The sequence below is a fragment of the Rhea pennata genome, chromosome 7 (genome assembly GCF_028389875.1).
Source record: "Rhea pennata isolate bPtePen1 chromosome 7, bPtePen1.pri, whole genome shotgun sequence".
NCBI classification, from domain to species: domain Eukaryota; kingdom Metazoa; phylum Chordata; class Aves; order Rheiformes; family Rheidae; genus Rhea; species Rhea pennata.
The window spans coordinates 24,326,747-24,349,809 of NC_084669.1; the positions used below are offsets into that span (position 1 = coordinate 24,326,747).

The 23,063-nt window shown below is 42.1% G+C and overlaps 1 protein-coding gene across 5 annotated transcripts in view; it reads left to right on the forward strand.

The window, feature by feature from the left end:
- Positions 1–17,186: 17,186 nt before the first annotated feature.
- Positions 17,187–23,063, forward strand: part of KAT6B (lysine acetyltransferase 6B) — a 121,849-nt gene continuing 115,972 nt past the window's right edge. For 4 of the 5 annotated variants that reach the window (XM_062580832.1, XM_062580834.1, XM_062580835.1 and 1 more), the window contains exon 1: positions 18,877–19,126. The gene's annotated coding sequence lies outside the window, so the exon portion shown is untranslated. Of the gene's footprint in view, positions 17,236–18,876; positions 19,127–23,063 lie in introns of those variants that run through there. The other variant, XM_062580833.1, reaches the window with a different exon arrangement.

A 23,063-nucleotide genomic window follows, 5' to 3' on the forward strand; every position in this document is an offset into this window, starting at 1 on the left:
TTTTAATGGATTATTCACTGCCTACCAGAACACACACGCTCTTACTTTCCCACTCGCTTAGGCTGAGTTCCTAAGGAAACTAGGCTTAGTCAGTCGTGCTGCCTGCCAACCAGCCAGTCATCCCTCGTAATCAGGGTTGAACTCTTTGGGGTTCAGAGCAGACAAACACCACTTCTGCAGTAGAGTCAGGACTGTATCACAACACAACGACAGGAAAAGCTCTGAGCAGGCACTACAGCAGTTTTGCCATAGGCACAAAAAGAGGCAGATCTCTGTCCTCCAGCAAAAGCAGGTGATGGGGGCTGGAAGGGAAAGCAAGAGAGGAAAGCGGGGAAGCAAGGAAAAAAAAAAAAAAAAACACCAGGCATCCTGACATATCAGCCACTGCTTCCCCGGAATCCTTCTGACTCATTGTCTGAAGAAGATATTTTAGTCTCATGACACTTGCTGGAGCTGTGATATTCTTTGTGGTGCCAGGGTGATAAAGGTTTCAGCTGGCATTCCCCTATCACTAGCTGGGGTTGGTGAGGATGCAGCAGAGCAGGGCATGTAGCAGACATGCATAGGACTGCAAGAGTCATGTGTCACTCTGCATACACATTGTTTTCTTCTACTTCATGAATTAATGGTGTCTGTTTCCAGAATATCTCTATTTGGAGTGGTCACACAGGTATATAAAGGCTAGAGGAGTAAGAAAAAAGTTCACAGAATCACAGAATGGTTAAGACTGGAAGGGACCTCTGGAGATCATCTCAAAGTTTCTAGCGCTGTCTTTCATTGCTGAGAGAGGAAACAATGTAAGACAACTAATTTTGCTGCCTCCATGGTTCAATAGTATAAGTGGTGGGTTGGATTCCACCGTTCCTGGCTGACTCCACTATTTTTTCTGCTGTGAAGGACAGTGGATTGACATTTATACTGAGATGCTAACTGTCTTTAAAAGCTATGGAGATTTTGAAAGGAACAGCCTGTCAGGGAGCAGTAAGGGCTGGCCACTCCTCAAGGAAAGATGAACTGGCAGCCAAGGGGGATCCCACAGCAAGCAGGGCAGGAGTCTCACCAGTCTGCCCAGTCCCACAGCCCTCAGGCTAGGGGAGCAGGAAAGGTTTGATGATGGTAACCAGGGTCAGACACAGCCCAGGGACTGCCAGGTAGGTCCATGGTGAAGAGGCAGGGCTGAGGTCAGGCTGAGAAATTACCGGCAGATCAGGGTCCTGGTCCAGAGCAACAGGGCTTACGGCCAGGCACAGGCATGGCTGCAAGGCAGTGGGAGCTGTAGCTCCCAGAGTAGAGTAGAGCAGAGGCTCAGCTTAAAAGCAGGTCCCATTAGAGGAGGCTGCCCAGGCAAGCTCTGTCTAAGGTCACTAAAGGAAGGGGGCAGCCCTTAGCTGCATGGTTTCTGTGTTGGTCCTAAGCCCAGGCAGCCAGCTCTCCAGGAGGAGGATGTTCTCAGGCCCCTTTCATAGGCCTTGTCTCTGTGTGCTTGCTCTTGCTCAGCTGTGGAAGAATAAGTCAGAAAGTTACTATGTGAATGGTCCCTGCTGGCTTTAAAAATCCATAACCTTCCCTTTTGGAATGAGTCTTGCCAAATATAACTGCTGCTTATTGCAGCCTGGCGGCTCAGCAAATGGCTTTTTCAGCCCCATGGAGACTGAGGAAATCATGAGGCCATAGTCACTAGCACCTGCTGATGCTAGTAACTGTGCTGGTGGATATGGGCTGGAAAAGACCCTGTGTGATCAGATCACCATGCGAGATGGATGACCACTTGGGAAGCCCAAGGTGCAGAGTTATAAATATTAAACTACAAAAGCTCAACAGCCAGAAATGAAGCATATATGGTTACAGTCGAACAAGAGTAAAACAAACTCTTTCTGCGTGTGCACAGGTTTAAGTAGGAAAGCAACTTCACTGCAGCTCTGTTCAGAGGGTGCAAGGCAGCTCTTGTACCCTCAGAGCTACATGGGCTCATCAGCCAGTCGGAGTGGGTCTTACTTGCAATCTGAGCTCTTGGTGCTTTGCAGCATGTTGCAAAAACTGGGTTCTGCAAAACAAACTGCCAGGGAACTCCTAGCACTAAACTGCAGGAAGATCTTGTCCCATAACTAGGATCTGCATATTTGTTTTGATTATTGCACTGCAACATACCGCAGTGAAGCTACAAAGGACGTATTTGACACCTATTGCTGACAGGCTTTTCTACACTATTCACCAAAGCAATGTTTTGCCTGTCTTCTCTTCTATTTACTGCATTAATTATCCATGTATTAACACAGTTTACACTTAATTTTTTTTTTAGTGTTGCATTATCACTTCATGGGAAACTTTGTTTATGAATTCCTTCCCACTGACTTGCCTGCAGGTAATGCTTCAATCTGCACCACCGCTGCCCTGCTAGACTGCTTCATTTTTCCCTGAAGGTCAACACTGTTAGCCCCATTTGGAGGATGGTCTAGAGAGCGTGGAACAGTTGTACTGGGCTATCAGTTTCCATTGGAAGTTCTGCTTAAATTCAAAGGCACAACATATCCTTCAAGCACTTTCCCACAGTTGGGTTCAGATCTCTGTCAGAGCTGCTGTTTGAATGGAGGTGGCAAGTCTCTTGCTCAGACTTGGCACTTCCAAATATGTCTGCAAAAGGTGCTTTTCTGCTCCAGTCAAACAAGACCCAGCCTGCATCTGGCTGCAGAAACAACCTTGGAGCCCTAGGATCCTATGCAAAAAAAAAAAAAAAAAAAAAAAAAAAAAAAAAAACTCTTTCATAGATAAATCAGTGAAATTATGCAAATGTTGGAGCAGAATGAAACTGTTAATGTTATGACTCTGTTATCAACTTGCTTGGGGATTATAATCTTGGTCTTCATCTTGTTATTGCAGCTTTTGCTGGTAAATTCCTTGTTTATATTGTTTTAGTGGCTGATATGTAAAATCATAATAACATGTCACTGCACTAGAAGTATGTGTTTTTTTATATGCACGAACAATCATGTGTATAGTTCTATACACATGTTAAGTTGTTTGGTTTTTAGTATAAAAGTTGCATTCTTTGATTTTTTTAGCATGGTGCCAGGTTTTCAAGATCCTGCCTTAAAACAGTTAGATTAATTCAGTAATAAGATGGTTGAATTTATGGAAGACATCTAAGACAGAACTTGAAAATGCAGCATAGAACATGAAATACAAGATATACTTCAGGGACTTCTGCTGATTTTAAAAATATACCAAATGAGAAAACTCTGAAATGAAAAAAAATCAGAGATCAACAGCTGATAGAAAACAACTGTTGCATAGAATGGAAATATGCACATCTCTTCCAGGTCCCCTTTCAACAGAAAAGCATATAGCAAGTATTGAAATGTAAGAGACTGGAAATATTTGGCTGAACTTAAGGTTGGTTCTGATAATGATTCTTCCAAAAGATTATTTGAATTATCACAGCCAAAAGATTTGCTACTCCTTTTCCCTGTGTAATTTTTTAGAGAAAAAGGCAATGGAAATTGCAGAAAGTCCTGAAAGCATATGGACAAGTTTTCCAATAAGCCTCCAAAAAACTGAAAGAGTCACAGACCTTTCAATTTACTCTCAATAGCCCCAACACAGCACTTTCACAGAGAAGTACTGACTTCATTGGAACCGTTCATGTACATAGATGCTTGCAGAGGTATTTCTGTGGATGGCAAACTTGCAATATGAAGGTTTTTTCTTCCCCCTTCAATGCAATATGCAGTACACGTCACTGATGCAAAAATTGAGTGCACTTAGTGCAGCTTATCATATATATACTTTGGGGTCAAAAATACAGCATCCTCTTACCCAGGATGTAACAGGATCTCAGTGACACATACAAGCATTTGTAGGATCAAGTTATTACTTGTAACATTAAAATTCTGCTCCATGCAGCAGTCAAGGGTATGACACTCTTCATGACATTTGTTTCTAAAAAAGAAAAATACCTTGAAAACACATTGCATCTTTATGTCAGGACCCTGAGGTCACTGATAGCCCTTAATGGCCCTGACCAGCCTCACCTGGGGCTCCCACCCACACCCCTGCCTGTGGCCAGGAGCCCCACTTCCGCTCAGCCCAGGGAGTACTATTCTTTAGCTGTATCTGCCTGGCTGTGGATCCTGTTACACCAGGCCTTGACTGGTGAGCTGACTTCCCAGCTTGAACTTCAGACCCGCCATATCACCACGGACTTGGTCAGCAACACTGGACATGATCCTGACCTGCAGGCTGACTTCCTGTCCTGACCACAGACCTGCCTAATTGCTATGACTTTGCCTTGTGACCTTGACTCCTGGTTGAACCTGGCTACAGTCCCTGGGTCTTCCTTGCTCACCTTGCTCAGGTACTGTGGGATGGGGCCCTGCCAGCTCCCAGCTCCTCACCTCCTAGGGGGGCACCTGGCCCTTGCTGCTCCCTGATGCTTTACTGACAACTCAGTGTACGTGTCCAGCAACAGAAAGATGAAATTAAGGTGATAAGTTACAAACTGTCAAGAAAACATGTTAATAATGGAAATTGTGACCCAGCACCTATGCTATCAGTAGGAAGAATGTGTCACATGAAGGATTTCTTCTAGAATCTCTCAGACCCTGCTTCAGCAGTGTGAAATACTGATCACGAATTAATTGGAAACGATTCAGTTGCATGATCATGAAATTGTTTTTCTTTTCATGAATGGATGGAATTCATCTGTCTTTGTCGCAAGAGCTGGAATTTGTCTGAATTTGACTTAGGGCCCTCTGAGTTTTATACTCTCCCTCATTAGGGACTTGAAAATTATACACTTGGTTCTGAGGACCTCAGCCTTTTTGGTTTTCAGGTATGTCTAGCAAGGGGATATAAAAATTCTGCCTTCTTAAAGATTGTTTCCTGTGGTGCCAGAACAGGCTGGTAATCTAGAACAGCTATTGGAAGAGCACCCAAAGCTCAGCATTGTTGTGGGGCCTGGACAGAGCAGAAGGAGAACCACTGTCTGGAGGCACAAGCCCTAGGGAACCTTTCAGCTCCAGCTTTTTCTCAATTCCTCTGATGTCCCCCAGTTTAGCAGTACATCGCATGCAGCCTTCCTTTTTCGCTGAACTCGCAATGACTGCTATGCTCTGTTGTAAGTCACTGTGAGAGAAGAAGACGGCCTTTTGTCTCTGGCAGAGGGCCGTCTGTCTTTGAAGTAAAAGTGCAGTTCAAACTGCCAATTTTCTGGACTCATGCTAAAGACACCTTTGTAAGAGGAACCTGGTATGTAGTAGTGTTTCTTGGTGTGTGTGGGGAATGGTTTTATTTCTTCACTGCACATTTTGTGGTCTGTCACATCTTTTGATCTAAAAAAAATCCTACGCTAAGCTTCAACAGATCATAAAGCTGTCTTGAAAAGCATAAGATGCTGCTGAAATCAGCTGTTGTTTGAGTCCATAAGGATCACGTAATGTCTGCGTTTTTTCCCAGAACATGGAGGGGAGGAATTTTTAAAAACAAACAAACAAACAACCCCCCCCTGCAACCCTCCCTGCTCCCTAGGTCAACGTGTAGTCACTCAATTCAAGCAGTCAGTCCTGTAAAGAACAACACACTTAATATTACTAGACTTGTGATAGAGATCACAGTAGTGTCAGTTTTCAGATCAAAGTGAAATAAAGGTTCATGTTTCATCCCAGGAGAGGACAATTGGTTTTGAAGGGTTGTCAATCTAGAACTTTCAAATACAAACATATACATATCTTGGAAAAGTTAGTCTTCTAAATATAGGAATAACCTTTTCCCTGACCGGATTTTGTAGTACAAAACCCACTGAACAGTAGTGTTTGTCATAGCTGAATATGGTGTTCGTTGGAATCTGTCAGCTGAGAAGTATTTCAAAATGGACCTGAGGGGGGAGGGATGGAGGGGAATAAAAATAAGTGGCTACAGCTTGGTTAAATGATTACTGGTGAGAGATATGGCATTCTGGATAACGATTTGCAATAAACATTAAGAAAGGAGAAGAACTGATTTGGGACTAAATTAGAGTCATAATGGTTCAAAACATAGTAGAGAGAGATTTAGATTGAATATCAAGGAAAATTGCCCGACTGGCAATGGTAAGGTCTGCAGGTCTGAAATGCTGGAGAGATATTGAGGAAACCTCCACCTAGGTCATTTTAAGGTGACTTAGTAGGAAAACTCACAACAGTTACGTATTCATTCTGGAGTTCTCATTTGCAGGACATATCTAAATCTAATCTCTATAGAACACACATTGCAGGGAGTGACCCTAGCTAAAGAAGTCAAAATATACCAGCTTCTGCTCATTAGGACCTACAGATCCATGTTCTGCGCTTCATTTTTATGATTCTATACTTGGAATATTTTAAGAACTGAGTTATCAGCCCCAAAACAAGTAATCCCTTTCCTCCTACCTTCTCTCTCTCTCTCAAAAAAAAAAAAAAAGAAAAAGAAAAAGAAAAAAAAAAGAAAAAGAAAAAAAGAAAAAAAAAGAAAAAAAGAGGGGGAAATTAGAGAATTTTAACAACATAAAATCAAGGAAATTCCAAATTAAAGTAGGTCCTTTTACTTTAACAATTGTTAATGCTGTTACTGATTAGAATTACAGTAGTGCCTAGATGCCTTAGCTGAGATTGGTGGGGGAAGAGTCTCACTTTCTTTATACTTCACATTAAAAAAAAAAAAAAAAAAAAAAAAAAAAAAAAAAAAAAAAAGGAAGTATTATTGTCCCTATATCACAGAAGGAAAGATGAAACTCGGGGAGGTTAAGTGACTTACAGATAGGAAGTCTGTAAGAAAGACAGAAAAATGAAGCCAGAGCTTCTGAGTTTAAAGTCAGTGCTTTAATCCAAAGTCTCCCCCTCTGTCAGAGAGCTTAGGTACGGTAGGGCTGTGAGAAGTTATGATGTTACTTAACTGGTATTTTGCTACCTATGCAAAACAGGAACTACAATGCCTTGCTCAGAGGGGCTTTGTGGCAGGAATTGGAACCAGTTAACGTGGCTGGCTGTGGGTTAATTCTTTATGAAATGAGATTGTTGTTCATGTGTGTCATGCAACTGCACTCGAGAGACCTGATTTTGATTGCTTGCATTACCAGCTGGGAAGCCAGAAGTTTGTAATTTTAGAAGCAAAAGGAGAAATGTAATTTCCTGGACTATAGATGGGCTTTTTATAGCAATTATCCAATGTCTATACAGTCAACATGTAAACTCAGTGCTAATTCTTTCATAAGAGGTTAATTGTTGTAATAGGGAAAAAAACGTAGCAATTGAGTGGGTTCACCTCCATAGTCAAGATCCCCACCCCCACCCCCCCAAGCTGAACATGTTCTTTCTTATAATCCCCAGCATTTACACAGACAGTAACATCTTGGAGCTCCGAGTCTGCTTCTCTGAGAGACAGGTTAATATTGTTCCTACTTAACAAACATGAAAACTGCAGCATGGAGGTTTCAGCAACACTATAGAGACAGTAACTTGTACTTAAAACTCCAGAGAGGCTGCTGACCAGTATTGTATTTAATCTCTTCAGCCATATTACTTTCTATTAGGCTATTTGCCTCTGATAGCTGTGGATTTGAAACCAAGGAAAGATTTTTAAAAATAAGAGATGGAGGGAGTGCAAGGCAAGTGAATCCCTGAAAGAAGCAAAGAATGTGCAGACTGAGTGAATAAAGGGATCTCAACAAGAATACTCTACCAGAAGTTTCTGTTCCTAGGAATACCCTGTTACTGAGTATAATTTCGGTGTAAGGACATCAAAGCTAATTTACAAATATTAATGGTTTATTTTTATGGATTCCCTCCGCAGAAGTTATTTTTTGTTTGTTGGTTGGTTGATTTGTTTGTTTGTTTAAAAAAAGCTTGCTTACTGTCTTTTTTCGAGATGTGTAAATGTAGACATAGAAATTCAGGGACTGATTTTCAGCAGAGATGACAATCAAAAAAAAAAGCAGGCTTATTTTTCAGGGGTTTATTACAATATAAGATGAAGGAGAAAATATTTTTCCCATCTTCCTGAGTGTTCTCCATTTACAGATGAGGATATATATATATATGTGTGTGTGTGTGTGTGTGTATATATATATATATATATATTTTCATTTTAACCAAATTACAGTGTTTGTTTTTTTAATATCAATTGTTGACTTTTTAAAATCAAAGTTTATTGTGAATGCTCATTCTCTGAGATGCTGCTTGTGTTCAGAGAGACAATATCTACCTCTGCAAGTCCACGGTTGAAATAGTATTTCAAATTCTACCATATCCAGTTCTTAGTATAAAAAAAGCCTGTGCTATATTAGATAGAATCATATAATCTGATAACTTCTAGAAATAGAAAACACAAACTTTTTAGTAGTAATCCTCAGGCTTAGAAAATGAGTATTTCCAATGCAAAAACACTTCTCCTTTGCTTATTCAGTTTTTACCACTAATTTAAATGGTCTCCTATGTATCTTGGCATATGCAATGACAGCATTTGAGAGAGCTATTTTTATGATGTCATGCGGGAATTTATTACCTATATTTGTAGGTTTCTTTTCTGCTAGATAATTTGGTATTTGCTTTCTTTTTCATTTGTTTATGCTTCCCTCGTTTTCCAACAAGAGCACTAACTGAGGCCACAGATGATCTCTCAATTTAATTTATTTTCATTTAGTCCAAAGTTTCCAAAGATTATTTTGTGTGCTCTACTTAAGACTGCTTCATTTGTAGAAAATAAGCATTCAGCATTACCTGAAAATGAAGAAATGTGAATAGACACTTCTTAAAAGCTGATTAATACCATATAGTGTATTCCTCTGTTCATAATGACTGGGATTTTAAATGAGCCACACAAAATTAAACCCAAATATGCAAACACTAAAGGTATGATACTGAGCTCATCAAAATTGATAGAAATCTTTCCACTGGCTTTATAAGATTTTGGATCATTCTGTCAGGCAGGTGCTTAACTTAATGAGTACATATATGAGTACCTCCACTGAACACTACTCAGTTGTGGTCATATATCTTGTTCAGACCATAGGAAAGCTGAGTAAGGAGGGTACTACTCCCAGCTGCTTGACAATGCCCACCTTCCTTGCCAAGATTGTTCAGGCATGGTTTCATCTGTAATGATGTCCTAACATAATCCAGTTTAGCTTACACAGTTTTAATAGTAGATCATTTCTAGGATGCCTGAAAGTTCTCCTCACCTTCTGTGTGACTGCTTGCAAATAAGACAAGGGACAATTCAAGGAATGTCTCACTGTGGATGAAAGCTAAGCTCCCGTCTCTCATGGAAAGATGGTAAGAATTGATTAACTCCCAGCTGAGCTTTTGGAAATATCCAGCTTTGCTCTTAGGCCCCTTTCAGTTGAAAATAATGCATAGAGAATGTTGTTGGTTGCAGTGGAGCAAGATATTGATCTTACTCTCTTAGCTCATTTGGTATGATATCTCACTCAGCAGCAATAGGCTACATCTAAAAAAACTAAACACAAATTTCTGGCGGCCTGGAATTATCAGAGTAGGTGAAATATGGTGAGGAGCAAGAGAGACAGCAGTGGATATTATGGAAAGACATAGAGTCTGATTATTGAGGCACTCAGAGGGATGGAGAAAAAAAAATGAGGGGATGTTCTGTAGCTTAATTAATGGAAAGAGGCTTGGGCATCTGAGAGCAGCCCCTCTGCAAGGTGAATTCTTTCATAAAGAGCCTCATTCATGAGTTGCCAAGACATCCACAATCTATTCTTGAATTCACACAAAAATTAAAAGAAAAACAACTGACTGGCTAATTTAGTGACTTGCAGGATGCAGCTGGTGCTACTGTTTTCACACACAAAAAAAGGCCCTTTCCCTTCCACCTCCTAACCATTTCAGTCTTCCTCCCCACCCCCAGCTATTCTGTATCCTGCTGCACCAGTGAGGAGTGTGACAACTCGCTGACTTAGCTGGCACTGTGGGATACTGAATAACAAAGGGGAATAATATCAGGATAACAGGGGCGTTCTAGCCAGTGCCAAGGAAACAATTCCGATTATCTCACGGCTTGGTCAGGTCCTGCCATCAGCTGAGAGGTAGAACGTCCCTCCTTTAATTTATGTATTTATTTATTTATAACATGAAATAAACAAAGGGCTTCATTATGCCAAATTATGCAGCTCCCTCCCCTGCATCTTGATATATCACCAGCTACCTATCCTGTGTACCACTGCAGAGATTGTACAATTGAATGTATATAAAGAAGCTACTTCATGTTTCTAGCACTGATATATTACTTTAGCTCTTCCTAGTTGCTGCAGTAGTTAACATCCTCACATTAACTGAAACAGAAAAACAAGTCCTTCCTGCCCCCCAAATCCCTTTTCACTATCCTTCTCAAAGGATATTTAACACAAAATCCTATTGCGCATGACACTAATTCAATGACCAGAGTTAGTCAGGTTGGGAGCCTTAATACAAGCAAGCCATAGGCTATTTTTAAAGTAGCCTTGAGCAAATGCAAAGGTTTTTGAAAGGTGTTTGAAATGATGTGCTAGACTGCCACCTGACTCTGACAGGCCTTCCAGTCTAGCTAACACGGGTTGAGCTGCTCTGGTATCAGCAGCTATGGGAAGTGACTGAAATAAATTGTTTGTGTGGTCAGAGCCTTATTTAGCAAGGGGAACTAATGCTGCTAATACATTGTAAAGAAAACATCATATAGACCTACTTAAAACTGCAACTGGACACAGTGATTTGTTCCTTGAGACCAGCCAAACTCTACTTGGTTCAAGCTGCAAAAGGAAAAAACTACACAGGCCGTTGTTCAGTTTTCAAACAACACAGAGCAGATTTTGGATTGTTCGAAACCTGAGCTCAGCAACTTCAGGGCTGGTTCATCCCATCCTTTGTGGTAGGGTGGGTATGCCCGGAGACCCTGAACAGAAGGGGAAATGCTCTGTAGCATGCAAGGGCTTTCACCGTCCATTGAGTCTGAAATGTGGTGGGAGTGCCTTTCACTCATATTTCTTATTGCCCTGGCTGCTCATCTCGTCCTGCTGTACATCAAGGGTTGCCTATTCTGACTCCAAATTATGTGGGTAACACCCACTCTACTCATTTCAATTTCTTCATCTTATTAATGGGATTTTAAAAAATACAGCAGAAACCAGATGAGAATGGGATTAATGAAAATATGCTCATGCTCCATCCTTCCCTTTTTTTTCTCCATTTTTCTTGGCAACGTTTGACCAATAAAAAAATGTCAAAGACTTGAAGTCTGGAAGATTTCCCCTGGCTAAAACTGAACTAGAATGTAGTACACCCACATCACAGTTGGAAGTTGTGAGGATTCATTCATTCACATCAAGGATTTTCAGGATCTTTTAGAGGCTCAAAGTAACCTTATTTAGCAAAACTGCCTTTCCAGTCTCTTTTGTTGGCTTCTAAGTACTGAGGATGGCCTTTTTTTCATCTGAAGGGCTCAGAAAGTGTGATGCCAGGCTTTTTGGAAAGGCTCTTTTCTTTTTCTCTCTCTTCTTGTCCATTTGCATCGGGAGAAAATTATAAAAGTAACGTTCATTAAAACAGAAAGAGTTACAGCAGTTTTGGGAGCGTGCACACACAAAAAGAAAAGCTGTTGGGAAGCTGTGAAAAGGATTTTGTGCGAACTCTAAAAAGAATCCCCCCACCGCCATGAAGTGACAGCCCAATATCCCCAAAGGGAACAGCGGGAAGGAAACTTAAACCTGTGGACAAAGTCAACCGATAATGATTGGAGAGTTAATTACTTTAAAGCTAACAAAGACAAGCTGAGGTGTTAAAATGGCTCCTGCAAACACACCAGCGTCCTCCCCTTTCACCTAGACTAACTAATCGCAGCAGGACAGTAGCATGAAGGGCCCGTACAGCTCCTGATTATAGCAGCTTTCACTAGCTCTGAGAAAACTGATCTTTATTCATTTTCAATTCCATGCTTCATCTCATCACACTGCCCTAACAAAGTATTACAGTAAACGTGCAGAAAAATGCAAAGGTGCACCAAGTTCAGTGATGCTGCTTGGTACAGAAACCTGCAATATCCCATGCCTTCCTCTTGGGATTAGCCCAGAAAACATTACTCTTGTGCCCAACAGTCAAAATGCTTCCTGTCATATCAGTGCATTTTACATGGGTAAAGGAGAAACTTAATCCAGTACAATTGGAACTGACAAATTGCTGTTGGCTCCAGGTGTTAAAGTTTGGGGTTTTCTTCCAGCAAATTTGTCTTGGATTACCCTTTATATTAAGATCCCATTTGCAAGGGCTAACACAAGATTAACAGGTGTTTATATGTAAAGCCTTTGCAGTTTAAGTACGTTGTTTCAGATGTGTTTCAGATGATAATGAGCAATTGTTATAAAAAATACCTATTGACTAGATGGATTTATAACAATTAAATAATTGTTTGTTAAAATATCTATTACTCACTAATCCTTTATAATGTGTGCATAAATACTACACTGTTAGTATGCACTGTTGTAAAGTACTGTCTTTAAGAAAGACACTGTCATGTAAGAGCCAGCTATTTTTTCCTGCTTTGCTTTTAGCCTCATTCCTTTGCACTCCTAAGTTCTGTTGCCCAGTTGCATCTTTGAGATGTATAATAGTTAATGTAACAAAAAGATGAGGCCCTTGTAAGGTTTCAAACGTGCATTAACAAGCCACCTAGTTTGTTCCCTTTGACTAGCCCAGCTACTCCAAAACTGTAAGCAGGGAGAAGTGATCTCTTGCGGTTAGAGCAGGGCCCTTGAAACTAAGACGACTTGGGGCTTTCCTGATTCTGGCATCCTCTACTAGCTGTTTTGCTCTTTGCTTTGTATCTGACTGGAGAACAGGAAAAATAACATGCACTCACCTAACAGAGCTCTTACATGACCTAATTAATTAAGGATTGTAAAACTCTTGATATATCAGGGTGGAACATTTGCTGGAGTACACTGGAACACGTGGGATTTATTATTAAAAAAAAAAAGTCATTGTCTCTGTCCCTGTGGCATAACAGCTGATCTACCACAAACAGCGCTATTTCCAAATTACAGTATCACATCAGTTATAACTCTTGAGATTGTTACAGCATTTAACTTATAAGCTGTTACATTCAGGAACTAAAAAAGCCCGCAAATCTGTAAGATTGTAGAAGGAAACTATTTTAGATTATTATTTCATTTCATTAAATATAATAGATGAAACAGCAAATGATTGGAAAACTCGCACATATGTTATTCACTCTGTATGTATGTATAAATATATGTATCTATGTATCTGTACTAGTATTTGTTAATAGTGTTTAAACTGGGCAGTGATGCTCTGTTGTGTATAGTGACGCATACCCTCATATTTAAACCAAAGACTGCAACTTGTATTTAGAGGTATAGATTTAGTTACACGGATAAGTCTTTCACATTAAATTACAATCTAAAAGGCTGTAAAAAAAAAAACAAAAAACCAAAAAAACCTCAGAGGTGAAAAAGGAAAAGGCTATTTCAGTCCAGAAAGAATATAGAGTTGAAGGTCATAATTAGGACTACAGGAAGGTGCTGAACCCATGGCAGATAAACCAAGCAGAGGAAGTAGTATAGGTACAGAATATTTGTGTTCAGATAATCTGCAGAGACATGTTCAAAATGACTGCACAGACTTTAAGGAAACTCATGGCGCTTTTAGAATGACATGTTTCCTCAAGGCCACTTTTCTCAACGGTCTGTGCCAAGGCAGACAATTTCTAGGTGACTGTGCTCATATATTGGCTATGTGTGGTACTAACAGTAGGAACATCCTGGCTTTATTGAAGTCAAAGGAAGTTTTCCCACTGAATTTGATAGGAGGTCAAGTTTTCACCCTAGAGCAGCTCCAAAGATAAACAGGCATCTGTCACTAAACCAACACGAACAACTAAATATTTAATTCTAAATACGTAACAAATGCTGTCTTATAATCACTTCAAAGAGAAGAAATGCACTGAATGAAGGACGGGCATCTTGAAAATAATCAGTATGTGCTTTGAACGATTGAGGCCTTAAATTGCAGAGGAGCTGCTAATTTGTTAATACTTAACTGCTTCCTGTTTGACTTCAGCTAACAAAAATAAAAAGTTTTACACTGAAAACTGAACCTTCATCCTGATCTTGTTTCTGTGGAACCCTAAGTTCACAAGGGGCTGAATTTGTCTCTGGAGAAACCCTACTGGTTCTAATGGAACTGTACCAGAGATTAAAGCGTTCACAAGCGAATTCTTAGATCCTGCAGTAACTTCATGTACAAGAATGTTCTCACAGGTTTCAAGAAAGGTTTTGCACTCTAATTCAGCATTACCTTTCCTATAGTGCTGATCTCCATCTTGCCTTATACCACTGCTATACAGATAGTGTCAGTCTTAAGATTCTGATTTTTGAGAACTAAATTCAACTCAGAACATGCTCAGCTCTTAACCTTCTTGATTTCTCTTGCTTGTGACCCAAAAATAGTAAATGTGTGTGCATTTTTGGAATAATCCTAAAGTCAACTAGAAAATAAACATATGCTTAATTAAATGGGTTTACAATATAGATGTGCAAACAAGCATATTTTTTCCACAGGAGAAAAAAAAAACATAGTAAGGATATTTAAAATATAATTAAAGCAAGGAAATGAATAGGACAGTGTGAACTGGGCCATAATGCTCCTTTCTAAAAGCAGATGAGAAACTGTTCTTGATTTTAGGGACTCCTTTTTAGTATCAGGGACTCTTCTCAGCAGAGGAGATGGGTATATTCAATGGGTAGGTGTCTAGAAATCGGTTACTGCTCAGTGTCATTAACTGTTGTTATACTTAGTTTCATAGTGGCTGTAAGAGAATAAATCTCCCAAACTTTGATGGGACAAGACATTCTAAAGCAATTTCATTGCTTATACTGACTTCATTGATGAGCTTATAACTTTTGTACGGATATTTTAACGTCTTTTGTAAATAAGCAATATTCTGTATTTGTTTACATACAGTAAGGCACATTTCTTACCTAGATCACAAACCAGAATGCACAAAATGTATTAGGACATTCTAAATTAGACCCAAAGTGTTTCAAACACTTACAGCTTGTCTGTATAGCATGCGTTGTTTCAGACTACCCTTTGTTTTTAGCATTGAACTGTCCTAAATTCACACCATGCAATTCTTTTGAAGCCATTATTTTGAGAAAAAGTGTAATTGACAGTGATAGTAGATCTAAGTTCACTGGAGGATGATTTGTGTATCAACAGGCTCATGGGCTTAACTTCACCAATTTACATAGTGTTAAGTACACCTGTAAATGCCAAGATTTGTAAGAATTTATCTTCAAATAAAAGACTCCTGAATGTATGCTAAAAACCTGAACATAACAACTGAATTCTGTTGGCCTATAGAATTTATTTTTAGAAGAGAATTAAAGTGAGAAGAAAGAATGGAAGTCCTTAAAACAGAAACTTTTAGGATTCTTCCATGTGCTAAAACTTACATCTTCAGCACACTCATAATTTCAAAATGGCCAAATAGATTGTCAGATTGTGGTGGTTTGTTTCTTTAATTGGTGCCTGCCATGCCAAGTTTCAGTTTCAAGACATTATTTTTCTCTTTTACCACTAACCAGGTTGTAAATTCCTGGTGAAAAACAAGTTTACAATGGAAATGTTGACACAACACTCGGAAGAGTGTTGCAAATGTGAAGCTCTGCCACAAATTGTGCCGTAATGATTTATATTGTTTCCAATAATTCAAAAACCATTTTCAATCATGGCAAATCCTGCATAATACATGAACCTTGCAAGATTTTTCCAATAAATACTAGGTTACTACATAATGAAATTTCCCTCTATGTGTTTTTAAAAGACTGAATCTGGCAGATAAAACACCAAGGAAAAATCCTCAGTCCACAGGTACGGTATCATATAGACTGGAATAATATTTTTACCTACTAGATTTCTGTAAGTAGGTCATTCAGTTTTACAACGCTCTGAAACATCACCAAGGAGTTTCCTCATACTGTATCTGCAGCAACTGACTCTTCAAAAAAGTTGCACTAATCCTTAACATTTACTAAATTACAAGGGAAACTTGGTTCCCTTACTGACCTACATGCAATACATGATTGAAGAAAGACCTTAACCGATTGGAGCAGGTCATTTTCTGCCCATTTTAAAAGGAGATTTCCCCCCCCTTATTTTTCTCTTTTACTTGTATTATTTCTTCTTCAGGCCAGGTATTAATTTTATAAAACTTTGCAGAAAGGCATCTAAATGTGACACGTCGCCCTCAACTCATGGAAACATGTCCACGAGACCTCTGAAATGAATCAAGCCTGTCAAGGTATTAAAACTTTGACATGATGAGCGGTGTTTGGCAGCACGGCAAAACAGCTTAAACCACTTCAAGTCCTTTTATGCGCATTATCACGTATCTTCCTCAAAACGTCTCACTACACGTACAACAAACTCAACGGGAGGGCAACATCTGTCATTTCTTCACCCTCTTCTCTGTCCCACGTACTAATTATGGTTGCCTCGAACACAACCCTCTTCCTCTGGACTGAGGAACTGTTGAAGCTCTTTCGGATGGATTTCCTAGTGACTGCGTGTGGTGCTCTTTCTATTGAGACATTTTAAATCTGCACAGATTGAAGGAGGGGAAAAGAAAAGAGAAGAGACCCAGCAAACCACCCCCAAACCGCGCCGCCCTCCCTCCTCCCTGCGGAGCGCGGGGCCCCCGGGGGGGCCGGCGGGGGCCGCTGCCCCTCAGGCGCCCGCGCGCCCCGCAACGGCCGCTCAACGGCCGCCGCCTGCCACCCGCGCTCGCGGCCTGCCGCCGCGCGGGGACGCGCCTCCCCCCAAACTTTCTTCCTCCCCCCTTTCCCTTTTTTTTTTTTTTTTTTTTTTTTTTGAGGGAGAAGCAGGGGGAAGCTCAATTTCCCACTTGCCAACAGCAGATAAAAAAGTGGGGAGGGACCTCTTCTGTCACAGCCTATGTAGATTAACCTTTAAATTAGCTGTTATCAGGTCCTGTGTCTGAGCACCAGTCCTCGCAAATCTGCGTCCGTTCAGCATCAGGAAGGCTGGAAGTCTGGGGTGGGTTTTTGTTTTAATTCCTAAATTAATGGTAATTGTTCTTATGGTTTCCCCTCCCCCGCCGTGAGCTGAGCGGTTGTGTCTGATCTGCCCGTCCACCTTTTAGTATTTTGGAGTGAGAAGAGGAGCCCCGCGGTGAAGGAGGAGGAGGGGAGACAAGGTATTCTGTCTATATTCATTTTTCTTTTTCCCCCCTTTGCAAAAGGGGCTTAGAGAAGGTACCTGGTGCAATCAGTCCGCTGGCTGGGGATTCCCTCCACCCCCTCCCCGGCTCGTCTGGCTCTCCTGGCTGGGTCTCTTCAGTGTGTATGTGTTTGGGGAAGGGGGTGGGGGGAGGTTGTGTTGTTGTTGTGTTTCTGGCTCTGGTTGCAGCCAGGAGAGAGAGCGAGCGAGCGAGCGAGAGAGAAACAGAGAAGGAGAGAGAGAGAGAGAGAGAGAGAGAGAGAGAGGAGCCGCGATCGCGTTTCAGGGGCAGCACATTCCGCAGGAACCGCTGCTGCAGAAACATACAGGCAGAGAAAGGAGGTCATTGCAAGCAGAGGGGGGAAACCTGCATCAGAGGTTAGATTCCCAGGAGTTTATGGGGGGGGGGGTAATAAGGAGCATGCGATGGGTTTTGTTTTGCATTGGGTGACAGGCTGCAATTTACCGTAATAACCCCCTTTCCCTCCCCTCTCTCAGTGCAGGGGGCTTGTCACTAGGCTGGGTACTTTTTTTTTTCTTTTGCATTGGAGGCTGATGCACGTGTTTGCAGACACTTGTGCTTGGTAAATGTATTGCAATGCCCTGCGTTTTGCAGAGGAGGGGGAGCAGCAGCAGGAGGTGATGGCTGGGTTGGATGGGGTGGGGAGAGGGGGGAATGGGGTGGTGGAGGGAGGCAAGGGATGGCTGAGGTTTTTGTGTTGCATGCTCCCACCCTGCCTTTCTAAGGCTGCGATTGTTCCTTCGCAGACGGGGTGACAGAGAAGTCTCTGTGCTTCGCATGGCGAAACTTGAAGGGACCTGCATGTGACTGTAGAGCTGAGAGTCATTGTCATCGTCCCCGTTTCCACCCCCTCCTCTCCTCCCTCCGTGGTGCGGGGTGTGTGTGTGTGTGCGCGCGATAAGCGGCTGCCAGTGCCAGGCACCTTGGGAGGGTTACGCTGGGAGCATGTTGTTCCATCTTGCCCGCCCGGACGAGTGGCAGGATCTGAAGCACGCGCGTGACGCTCAATATTTAACGCTGTTTATTGGTGTGTGTCGCGCGCCCGCCCGGCCGCGCTGGCTCAGGCGGCCTCCGCCGGTGTCTCCTGCTAGCGATCACCCTCTCGAACAAACTTCAGCGGCAGAAGCGGGTGGGGCGGCGCCGGGTGGGGGAGGGTAGCAGAGCCAGTGGAAAGCAGACGGACAGCTGTGGTAGCCAGTAGGAGGGCGCGCTGGCGAGAGCGCTCGCCCCCACTTGCGGCCGGTGGCCAATCGCTAGTGCCCGGGGCCCAGCAATGAGGCAGGCTGGGCTATGGCGGGCGGGGCATGCACGTGTGTGGCGGCGGTGGCAGCCAATGGTCGCTCTCCAGCACTGCCCTCTCTGACAGGTAGGCGGAGTTGCGGGTGGAGGGAAGGGGCGTGCCCCGTGATTGGCACGCCCCGCCTTCCAATGGAGGAGACAGATCGGTTGCTGGGCGGATCGGGGCCGGGGTGGGCGGTTGATGGACATCGGGCCACGGCCTATGAGCGTGGAGCGGCGTGCGCCTCGCGGCCCAATGGCGGGCACTAGTGGGCGGGGCGCGGGGTAGGTAAGGTTTTAATGAGACTCCATTGGGCTGTAATCAGTGTCATGTCGGATTCACGTTAAGTACAACAGGGCGAAACAAAATGGCGGCGGCGTAGGTGAGACGAGCCGAGCCGCGGCGGCAGGCGCAGTAGCGGCGGCCGCCGGCCGGGGGACAGCGCAGCAGCGGGGGCAGCCGCCCCGGCGCAGCCTGGCAGCGGGAGCAGGGGAAGAGCCGGCAGCAGGGGGAGCCGCTGCGGCGCCTGGAGGTGGCTCCTCCCCCGCCGGCCCCGGTCCCGCTGAGGTGAGTGGTACCGGGGAGGGGGGCTCTGGTGGCCCGCCTCCCGCGGGCGCGGCGGCGCCGGCGCTGCCCGCCGCTTCCGCGGGCGCAGGTGCGCGCCGCCGCGGCCCCCTTCCCGCTGCCCTGTCGTGCGGGGGCGCCGAGCCCGCGGGCTTGGGGTTTCCCCCTCTGGAAGGGGGATCCGGAGCGCGGCCGCGGGGGTTCGGGAGCTTGCCCCAGCTCGGCCCCGGTCAGACCAACGGTACCTCGGCGCTAGGCGCTGCAGGCTTCCGTGGCTTAGAAACGCTGCGGAAATTATAAGTAAGTTGAGGGAGAAAAGCAGCGTTTCAGAGGTGGTGTTCAACCCATATTGGAGCCTTAGACCTCACCTTTAGCGTTCTGTCACAAAGCACTGAAAAAAAGCAAACAGAAATCCTTTCTAAGATCACTGTCCCAAAGCAGAAATACCTTAAGGGAAACCCTCTCCTGCAGGTAAACTGCTGAACAGCAAATGTTACCTTCTCATGTTCACTGTTTTCTAGTTACCGTATTTTAAAATACTCAAACCTTCCATTGAGGAGGGTGGGGAGAGTTAAATTTGGGCAATCCTGCTGGTGTCATGTTGTGGTGTTGCTGGTTGTTCTGGTGGTGCTTGTTGATGTCATGTTGTCACCGCTTCTTGGCGTGTGATCTTCAGCTGGCTTGTGGGGGTATGGCAAAGTGCAAGCACTTCGTGTGAGTTTCTTCTTCATATGCACTGCTTCCAGATCCTCCCTCCTGCCCTCCCCCCCCCCCCCCGGCTTTTTGTTTAGTTTTGAAGTTGCTACAATGTCTCCTCGTTTGCCTACAGTTAAAGCATGGAAGTGTCAGTTCCTTTGCCTGTTAAGATTGAAAAGTACATGTTCTATGAAGAATAATGAAATAGCTGTTCTCATGATGTGAATAATTTTAAGAGCATCACATACACTGGGAATCCTTGTCTGGATTTTCTTTTCTCTGTCTCTTGATGTGTGCTTGTGTTTATTTGAGATAGGGAAATAAATATCTTGCCTCTTTTGCATCATTAATTGAGATGGAGGTGCTAGAACACAGAGCTGATTAGCTGCGTAATTCCAAGTAATTGGTTGGAGGGGGAAAAGAATGGCAAAGAGCTTATTTAATGCAATGGCAGTTTTCTCTCCTTGCTCGTCTTCTGCTGCAATCCTTACCTGACCCTGATGCTGCAGCAGAGAGCTGACCTGCTACTGCTTCTCCTATATGTGTGCAGAACAGGTAAAGGTGTTTTACAGGTCACCAGCAAGTTGCAGAACTTGCTGGATTTTTTTGTTTGTTTGTTTTCTTTCTTGTTTTTCTTGTTGTTCTGTTAACCTCAAATTTTAAAAGTTTAACTGCATTTACAATTATGACAAGTGAGGCTTTTATGATTTTCTCCAAAATAGACTTTAGATCATGTATTCAAAATGCTTTTGGATACTTGTGTAATGAGTTTTTTTAGTTTTGTTTGGGGAGGGGAAGGGAAAGGAATAGGGAGAACTAGCTAAACTCTTTTATTTCATTTATTTATTTATTTTCACCCCCCCCCCTTCAGTACAGAGCTTGTTTTCAAAATCTGGAGTGCTCAAAAGTAATTCCAGATACTAGTTCAGTCTAAAACAAGAACTCATTACAGGATTATAGGATTACTGATGACACCTAAGAATGACATGTTCAGTCAATGCATTTAGATTCAGATTTACAATAGGTGTGCATTTTAGAAAGGATGTATTTGCATTCATTTTAAATCTCAAGCAGTTTCATGATCTTGCAACTTCTTTGCATTTATCTGATTTATAACTTAAGTAAAGGGACAAGCCTTGACTAGAGATGGCTTTTCTTGTTTTAAAAGTAATCTCTCTACAATGCTTACGTTCTGTAACTCTTAAGTAGCAGATTTGTTAATAGATCAGCGGTGTACTAACATTTCAGAAGCTTCAAATTGTATTACTATGTTCAAAATAAAGTGCAGTAGAGTACTGAAGTTGAAATTCATATGAGTTACTAAGACTTTAATGGCTGTTGCTGAAAACGTCTAAGTGGTCTTATGTACTTGGGAGTCTGGAGAATCTAATTGCCGTTGGATGGGTTTTGTTGAGAGTTTGATTAAAGGTTTTTCAGTTATAAAGGGAAGAACACTGAAAGGCTTGAGTGCCTGCTACCGGTTTCTAATTACTTGCAAAAATTGGTACTTTCTCCAAATCTGAGGGGGTGAACATCATACTTTTATGTTAAATGAGGTATTTGCTGTTCTTATAGCATTGGAGAAATGCAGTTCTGAATTTAAAAACTTGAACTTCATTTTGAAGCTCCCTGTGTTGTTTTACATTGAACCTGGAAAAATTCTAAAGCAGTTCTGTCCCCACACATGCTGAGTGATTGGAAGTGTTTATACTTACATGTTGCCAATCTTGGATCAATACCTGTCTTAGCAGAACTTGATTTATGAAAAGCCTTTTAAATTTATTGCTTCAGGATATTAAGCTGGACTTCGTTTCTGGCAAAAATGTTTGTTGTTAAGTGGTTATTCTGAATCTTACAGGTGGTAGACCTTTTCATGTCAGTTGTGGAGGTCAAGGTGCTACTCTTCAGTACGTATACAGCCAGAAGGACAGAGAAACAAAAACTCTTAGTAGTATTGAAACAGTTCAGAAATTGGACTGGATAAGCTTTGCATAGCTTTCTTAAGCATAATGAACTTGGATTCTGTTGGAAGGAGACAATTTAAGATTTCTTGCTTTTCTTCTGAAAATATCCTGCCCTGTGTGGTGGAAATTCTGTGCTCCTGCTGATACACTCAACTGGTATTGATTTAGTAGGTGCCAGAATTCAGGAGGTTGTATGACACATAGGGAATTTAAGTAAATAAGTAAAATGTAGTTCTGAATATATATTGCTGTGAAACTCCTGCATCAAGCAGCACACTTTAATAGAGCTATAGGCTTATGCTCACCTTTTGCCACAGTCACTGGCCAATAAAAATTCCTGTAACCCACAAGTTACAGCACTTACACTAAAATGTTCATCAGTGTCCGAATTCCTGAAACAGACCCTGCACTGTGTGTTCTGGAATTTAATGGAAGTGATGTGGTTGCTTGTACAAAATATAACATAACAGTACAAGCTGCAGTAGATTTAAAAGTGAGGGAAATATGTCTGACTCAGCAAATGCAGTTCTCAGTGTTTAATTGAGCACTGACCATCTTCATAAAGATTCGTAGGAGAACAGCCTAACTAAACAACTTCACATTTGAAAGTAGCTTTCTAGGAATCTGATTTTATATGCAGCTACAAAGAATTTCCTGAGCTAAAGGTTTTCACTAGCAGGATTAAATTAAAATGTTTATTCACAGATTAAATCATTGTTTTGTTACAAATGCTTGAAATATACAGAACGGTTACCAAATATAACATATGAACGCTGCCTGGAAGCAAGAGACAGGATCCACTCCTCTCTGTAGATCAGTGGGATTCAGTGTAAGGGAGTCAATTAAATATTCAGGCCCTGTATTTGTATTAGGAATGTGTCTTTTCATTCTGGCATCAGATGGACTTCAGTATTTACAAATCTGAAAATACTTAAGCTCTAATCAAACGTAAAGAATGACAAATTCATGAAATCATCTATATCTTTGCTAAGTGTGTTTAAAATGGTTTTACATTCAGCAGTAAGCAGCTGCTATTCTGTTACTAATCCTACTGTGCAGGTATAATAATGTGTGAAATACGATCTGGATATATTAGATGTTGGGTAAAGAGATGGGTGGGAAGGGTATAGGATGAAAAATCTTACTTTTAGTTTTCCTCTTTATAGTTACAGCAAATCTTTCTAACAAGTGAAAAAAAAAATTACTGCTTCAGTTCAGGTTTTGGAGAAATGTAGTTTCCACTTCCTGCCAATAATTTATTCAAGTTTCTAACTCCAAGT